This window comes from Hordeum vulgare, chromosome 3H (assembly GCF_904849725.1).
Source record: "Hordeum vulgare subsp. vulgare chromosome 3H, MorexV3_pseudomolecules_assembly, whole genome shotgun sequence".
Lineage (NCBI taxonomy): Eukaryota > Viridiplantae > Streptophyta > Magnoliopsida > Poales > Poaceae > Hordeum > Hordeum vulgare.
In genome coordinates this window covers 448,058,429-448,066,640 of record NC_058520.1, presented here as the reverse complement: position 1 = coordinate 448,066,640, position 8,212 = coordinate 448,058,429, and the positions used below count along the sequence as shown (strand labels likewise).

The window sequence follows — 8,212 nt, the reverse complement described above, 5'->3', positions numbered from 1 at the left end:
TTATTTATCAGTGTGTCCGGAACTTTTTATTCCACTACAATGCCTAGACAATCGACTAATGGATGTAAGATGCCAATACATAATAATTTCCCGATGGATCCTCAATTTCTTGATTTGTAAATAAATGAAATCACATAATTTTAAAACAATATATTTGATAAAATAAAGAAAAAATAGTGCAGTTAGAGAGTATTGAACTTTTAAAGAAGGCATGAAGTCTTATTTCTCAATTATTAGCACACTAAGTACACCTAAGCATTTGGAATATTACATAATTAGTCGGAACAACCACCTCCCCCATAAAAGAATCTAGATGAAGCGTAAATGTGTGAAGGAGTGTAACAACCCTTCCCGTCAATATAAGATGGCAGATCAGTATTGACAACATGATCATTACCATGAGCATCGATAAGCCTTAGGTTGTTGAATGATGCCGCACTCCCGCTGGCTATAACATAACCGCTACCCATTGGAGGACTCGGTTGTGGTTTCTTGTGATACACATAGCCACTAAAACTTATCTCAACTTGTTTATTTATGAGTCCTGGAACCAAATACTTTGGAAAGTAACCTACTAGTTCTTGAATACCATTATCTTTGTATAGGTAGACATGCCAATCACCAGAAGATTTCTCCTGAAAGTAAAACCAGCATATGATGTGTATTGTAGGTTATCTATTTTTTCCATAAAAATAAAATATAATTTACTTTATTATGAAAAATATAACATCACATCACATTCAAATAATTTGCTAATTAATTATCAAAGTGCGGCAATATGTTGATCACCACTTTTGTTCAAGTTTAGATATTATTTAGCCATTTTTCCCTTTTATGGAAAAAAAACTCAAGTGATGATTTAAATGCAATATTTAAAAAACTATCCATTGTACGCCCAAACTTTCATAGATAAATTAATCACTTACAGTTAGGGATCATTAACCCACAAACATCATTTGCAAGGCTACCATTTCCTATGTATGCCCATATGTAGTTCTAGTCTCATACATTGTCAATATGTTTAAAGTTAGTTGTAAGATTGTAAATTATTTATAGCACATCAACTTGGACAAGACCAATCAAAATTCAATAATTTAGGCAATAATTTACCTTGAATACTCTTAGTGTTATAAACCATTTTGGTCCATGTATTCCTGAAACTTTGTCGAGGATCATCCCTGGAGCTATGCTTGATGATATTTTGTGAAAGCCAGGGCAAAGCATGTTTGTGCAACTCTTGCCAGTGCCGGTCTATCATTGCAACATAAAGAGTATAAAAAATTGAGACTTGTGTATGTTCATTCATGTTCTCCATGTAAGAAGTATTTGTGATTTTTCCTAAAAAGTATTTTGAGGAATACAAAGCTATATTTTAGTGCATTATCATCGAAGTTCTAACATACCAAACTTATTGAATTTCTTGTTCATTTTGTTGTGATTATTGGCAAAATAATTACATAGTAAAATTTCCATAGAAGACCCCCACCGTGTGTGCGATAAAGCGTTATATCAATCAGCTATTCTTTATTTCATATTATATAAAATGTAAGGTACTTATACCTGCTTTTCTATGGAAGCTAGAAACTCAAGTTTTATCACGGAAACACATATTCATTGTATACCTACTTTGTACGTATACCAGGTAAACACCTATTCATTGTTAATCAAAACTTTTAGAGGACCGAGAATATCCCAGGATATACATCGGTAGAATCAACTATAAAAATATCCTTAGCCATCTACGTACTACATAGCATATATGATAGTGGCAATAATAAATGCATTTCCAAACTCACGGAAAATCTCTTAGGTCAAATTTATACCGACATCATGTATTGGTTTTTCATTTTTGTAACCTATGCATGTGAAAGTGTAAGTTAATTTTTTACGTTGAGAGTTGTATCAATACCAAATTACAAAAATATGTTCATAATGGAGGGAGCACATTATATTAAAGATTATAGTAATAGACACCACGAATTTTAAGAAGTCACATCATGATGGCTTATGTATCATGTTTGTGACAATTTGTAGATTTGTTTAGTTTTATTATAAAAGTACCAAGCAAATCAAAAGAGTATAAAACAAGCCCATATTTTGTTAAGGGGGATATTAGTTTAATATATTAGAATGTATGTCCTTTTGTATGTATGTATAGACAAAATGTTGTAATATCTCAAGGACAATGTTGTCCTTAATAGTTGCAAAAATAATCATACACCACTTGGATTAACCATTTCTAATTTTACATCATATGCAGATAACAATATAACTTACCGTCCAAGGCGTGTAGAAGTGAGTATGAGAATCATTGTACAACTCAGGCGAAACCTGCACAAAATTGTTATGGTGTGTCAAAATCAAATGCACAAAAGTTGATAAAAAAGTAGTAGTAGCTAATAAACACAACTTTGTATCTTATTCATTTATTATGAGAATAAGCTATGATATATCAGAGTAACATAAAAGACAATTTGTAAGTAGTGTTTATATTTTCTTCTCAACAATATAAGTTGTACAAGAGGTTTATATCTTACTGAGAATTCATCAATAAACATAAGCTATTATAACAAATATTTAACAATCATGTACTAAAAGATCATAAATAAAACAATTTCTAGTGAAATTATGGACGTCATAGGGAATCAAACAATTATGGGGGTTTATTCATAGTTGCCCAGATCAAGGTAACTTACATGCCATCCAGCTTGAATTCCGTTTTGTGAAGCCCTATCTACAATCCAAATGGCAGCTGCGGTTTCTTGGCCACGATGTAAATTAAAGCCATATACATCTGGTGAGGCCTGTGCGCCATAATAATCAATACGACCTCCTCCTAGCCAGAAATGACTAGAAGACTGCCAAAATGTAATTAATGTAGTGCTAATAAGTAGATTGAATATTTATATGATAATGCGTGAAAATTTGAGATAGAATAGACATGTGTAATACTCACATAAGAAAATTCTGAATTTTGATATAAGGTAGTGTTCTTGCTTGCCGAGAAGAATGTTGGATGAAGGTCAAAAGGCCATAGCAATGTTGAGTTTCCTTTCTCCAAATAGAACATACAGGGAAAGATGAATACTGAATTAAAAATTATCTGTACCTCAAATATACTAGGAGAAAACTATATTACTTAAATGTTTTACCTCTTCGATAGATGGAATGCATCCCACTATGATTGCATTACAAAGAAATAGTAACACAAAAACAACTATGGGTTGAGCAGAATTCTCCATTTACTAATTAGGATGGGACAAATGTGTTGTTGTGAAAGTGAGCCTTTCGTTGAGGCCCCTCGTGACCTTTTATAGCAAAAGAGATATCAGAATTTGCTCGAGTCTATCATGAGATAAAATGGAATTTAATGAACATCATTTATAGATTCTGAATTTCTATACCTATTTCATTATCTCTTTTTTCACTCTACGCATCATGCTCACAGCTAGTTTGATAAGTCAACATAGTTGGGATCCCAAGTGTAACACCCTAGACACAATACCAGTTCCATACACTGGGCGTGGCTCATTGAAGGTAGCCCAGACGCAAGCTCGACCACCGGCCCACAAGGCCCAAAGAAAAGGAGAAACCCTAGGAGCATTCTGAAGACCTTCTTCCCCTCGAAGACAAGGGCGGCGTTGGAGGAGATTGCATCTACATCTCGGTAATATCTAGGCATCCATCGCTTATATAAGGGGAGGCCAGGGACCCTCATTCTTATCTTTTCTTAGATAGAAACTCTCGATAGCAATCTCATACGCCATTGTAACCTCTCGAACAAGCTATCCCTCCATAGTGATATAACAAAACTAGCAGGATGTAGGGTATTAATCTTTGAAGGCCCGAACGTAGGTAAAACCCATGTGTGATCTCCAATCTAGGACTTCCATATGCTTCTCGACCCCTACCGAGGAATCTGATGGTAGATAGCATCGTCAAATTGCACACCACGCACGCATGGTTCCTTCTGGAGAGTGATCTCAGATCTTATATGTCCCACCCTCCGGCGGCTTCTTGCGGAGGGAATGCCTAAGTTTTGGATCACTCACATTCACTATCGACGGGGATTGTCGCCCAACCTACACGCACGATCTACATATGCACCATTGCCTTCAACATCAACAACCACAACAACCTCTGGCTGTGCTTGCCACCAATTTGGCACATCGCCCCAAGAACCTCTTCAATCATCAAGGCATCTCGGCCATCGGCAACAAGATATTCACACATGTTTGAGCTAAATATTTGAGGAGAAATATACTAGCTGCAACTATTCCAATGCCTATGTTACCCACTCGATCGCTACATCAATAGTCGGTCATCCATGTCATACCACCATCACTCGCCTCAGATCTGATGGATAGTGGTTAATCCCTGGTACCCAAAACACATGAGTTCAAAGAACCAAATATTCTAAAGTTCATACGTCCTGATCGACCAGCTATAAACTCGTAGTTGGTGACTATGGGCCGCGATAACTGTCACATCGACCACTCCCCTTAGGATTGATCCTCGATGAGCCATCTCAGATTGTAGCGTTAACATGGCAGATCTGATCTTGTTTTCCGACTCAGAGAACAACAACAATGAACAAGTATCATAACACCAAGACACAATCAAAGAGGCCATGGTTCTACCTTCAGATGCGAAATAAGCAAATCATAGGTTCAAGAAACCAAAAAGAGAGAGCCCCAACCACAGGTAGATGTTGGCACTAATACTGACACATCCAAGGCAGTCGTACAGGAGTACATGCCATAGTCAATCTCACTACAACTGGTCATGATGGATGGCTGATCTGTAGGCTCCCAAGTTAAAGACGACAACTACGGCACCAGTGACAGCTGATATTTCCTTTCTGTATGATCCAGTATCCAATCAGAAAGTACCCCTCATATATATCCCCAAAGAGGTGACGTTCGGTTATCGAACACATGAGAGGAAGGTTCCCTTGAAGCGATGATGTCTATCAAGAAATTGTTAAAAGATTAATTCTATCTTTTGACCGGATCGATCAAGCTAATAGTAATGCAACACTTCTAATAAAAAAAGGCATGGGTATGAGATCTTTGATGCTTATAACAATGTATTTGTATTGGGACCAGATATGATATTAATTTTTGCGCTGGAAGTTGATAAGTCCATTTTTTATCATGAATTATTATTGATATTTGTGTCATTATTTTCCATTATTCCCTATTATCATACAATTCATATGCAATTTCTCTCGGAATATGCAAGGTACATCACAAGGAGGGAAATATGTGGAAACTGGAATTCTAAACCGGGAAACCGAGAAAAAGATACAAAAATCGAGACACTCCAAATGATCTGAAACTTCACAAATATGTTTTATGGAATATTTAAGAATTATTGGGCCGAAAATATCCCAAAGGGGGGCCACGTGCTGGCCACAAGCCAATAGGGCACGACCACCCCCTGGCCATGCCCTGATGGCTTATGGGCCCCCTGCTGGCCCTTTGACGTCCCACTACTCCTATATTGTGTATTTTAACCTAGAAAAATAATAATAAACATTTTTGATGAAGCGCTCCCATCTTGAGGCGGAAACCTGGGCGTAGGCCCTTTTGCTCTCCATCGGAGAGATTCTGTCAGGGAAACTTTCCTTTGGGAGGGGGAAATCAAAGTCATCGTCATCACCAACGCTTCCTCCTTCATGGGAGGACAATATTCATCAATATATTCACCATCACCATCTCATCTCCAACCCTTGTCAATCTCTTGTATTCAATCTTTGTCTCAAAACCTCAAATTGATACCTGTGGGTTACTTGTTGTTGTAGTTGATGCTTTTTGGATTACTTGGTGGAAGATATTATGTTTAGATACTTAATGATTATTATTACACCACTTATCTTGAACATGTTTATGAGGTGTGATTAGTAACTTTTGTTCCTGAGGACATTCTAGAAGTCTTGTTATAAGTAATTGTAAGTGCATCTTGTGCCCTTAGTGATTTTGGTGGTTTCAAGACTTATAGGTTAAGGAACTAATGTGTTTGTAAGTGTACACAGGCTCTATAAGTTGCTGAGGAGTTTGAGTTATACGATGAATATCGAGCCCTAAAAATTAATGTCTTCGGCTGAAGAATTTGGTCTTAACTTGAAGATTTGATCGCGAGGAAACTGCGATGAAATTGATATTCCTCATGAAGATATTGAAGATGTGGAATTTGGTTTGTCGTGAAGAAAAGTAGTCCGAAGACTTTGAAACGTGAAGATTTACTCTTTCTGTTTCATTTTCTTTACTCTTGAGTCATAGGAACACCATACTGTTAAAGGGGGTCGAAGTAATACTACAGAATGAATTTTCTCATGATGCTCAACCCAACCGTAAACCTACCAAAGCCTCAAGTGAGGAATATGAGAGACATTAGGACTTTCACAGTTGAATGTTCTGACCGTTACCGCAACACGCGCCACCACACTGATCTTATCCACCCAAGGGTCACATTATTTAAGGGCATTTATGTCAAATCATGTCGGGATGCTCCTAGGCTATAAATAGCCGCCCCCCAACAACCACTAGCTAGTTGGAGCTCCAAGAGAAACTGACACTTGTCATTTAGAGCAACTCAAATTCTTCAGAGTCTTCGAGAGTAAAACATCAAGTGATGAAATACCCCAAACACCAAACCCCAAACCGAAAACCAAGTGACTGAGCATCACTGAAGAATTTGTTCCTGTGTGGAACTCACGCCTTTTACCTTTGAGGACTGTGCATCCTCCAGACGGTTAGGCGTCATGGTCTAGAGCATCCAACAATCAATTGTCGATCGTCGGGTGATTGAGTTTGTGAGGGTTTGGAAGTCTGTCCTGAAGACTTACCATGAGTGTTGGGCGAGGACTGTGCGTCCTTAGCTCAAGGAGAATACGGTAGGGACAACGTATGTCGTGGTTTTGTCACGGCAGATGTCCTAGTGAAAGGACTTAATGATGGAGCCATCACACCTTGGTGGCGACTCAAAGGGGTTGAACGGGAGCGGGACTCAGATTTACCCAGGTTCGACCCCTCGTGAGGAGGTAAAAGCCTACGTCATGCTCTGTGTTGTATTGATGATGTTTTGATTAAAAGGAGGGCGTAACTCGCCTGACCTAGCTCTCGATGATTTCTAACCTATCCTCTCCCCTCCAGGGACTCGCCTTTATATATAGGTCGAGGCCTTAGGGTTTAGAAGAGTCCTTGCCATAACACAAGTCGTGACTCTTTCTATCTATAAATCGCCGTGCTTTCCAAGATTGGAGAACTCCCCGATAATTGATCCTCCACGTGGATCTTGAACCGCCATCCAGCTCCTGGGCCTACCGGGCCAAAGCTTGAATCGCCGAAGGATGAGTCGCCCACTTGGTGACCCGGCCCAACTAGGGCGGGTCACGTCGCAGATAATATCCCCAACATTAGGCCCCAGATTGACTTGAACCTGTTCACACCAATAAACTCTAATCTAGTTTAGGGGCTACTCATTCCGCTCCTTTTATGCATCATACGCTTAAGCCGCCATCCTTCATAGAACTATCCAAGTCACTGAAACGTTTCTTGATGAAATCATCTTATCCCTTTAATCTCAGAAAAATGATGACGCAATCCCCAACGGATCTCGCGGCACAGATATCCTAGAAATCTTGGCGCTATTATTGCGAATCTTTAACTTGTCTTTTCGGTTCCCGCGCGAGGTGCCTCGATTCCAGCGTCTAACCCATTAAATAGGCTCAGGAAAGGGAGGGAAAAGCATCTCCACCTACTCACTTCGTCTGCCTCTTCTTCCTCGCAACCGCACCAAGAACTCCGTCGCCGCCCAAGGAACTCCGTCACCGGCCACCGCGTCCGACGCATCTCCGAGCCAACCAAGGACGCAACATTCACCGCGTATCTCCCACGGTCGCTTCCAAACGCCATTATCAGGTCAGTCCTTTCGACATTATAAATAGATCTTGGCTCCTCGATTATCGTCGTCTGCCGGTTTCGTAGAACACCTCGAACGCCTCCACATATGCTGATTGATTCATCATAGTAATAGGCACGGTATCATCGACCGTATCCTCAATCGATTAGCTCCTGTTTGAGGAACCAAAAAGGCTTCGGTCAGATCACCTTCACTATATTTACCCTAGCCATGGCCTGTTTCCGTTCATTTTAACTTGTCCTTAGATCTATATTTCACTGCCTGCTGTGTAGAAACCTGTTTGTAG

At 39.3% G+C, this 8,212-nt stretch overlaps 1 long non-coding RNA gene across 1 annotated transcript; it reads right to left on the bottom strand.

The window, feature by feature from the left end:
- Positions 1-286: 286 nt before the first annotated feature.
- On the bottom strand, positions 287-2,335 carry LOC123440126. The gene is made up of 3 exons (XR_006630281.1): positions 2,278-2,335; positions 1,111-1,251; positions 287-635 (listed from the first exon to the last, which is right to left on the bottom strand). It is a non-coding gene; the product is annotated as an uncharacterized LOC123440126 (long non-coding RNA).
- Between the last annotated feature and the right edge of the window lie 5,877 nt (positions 2,336-8,212).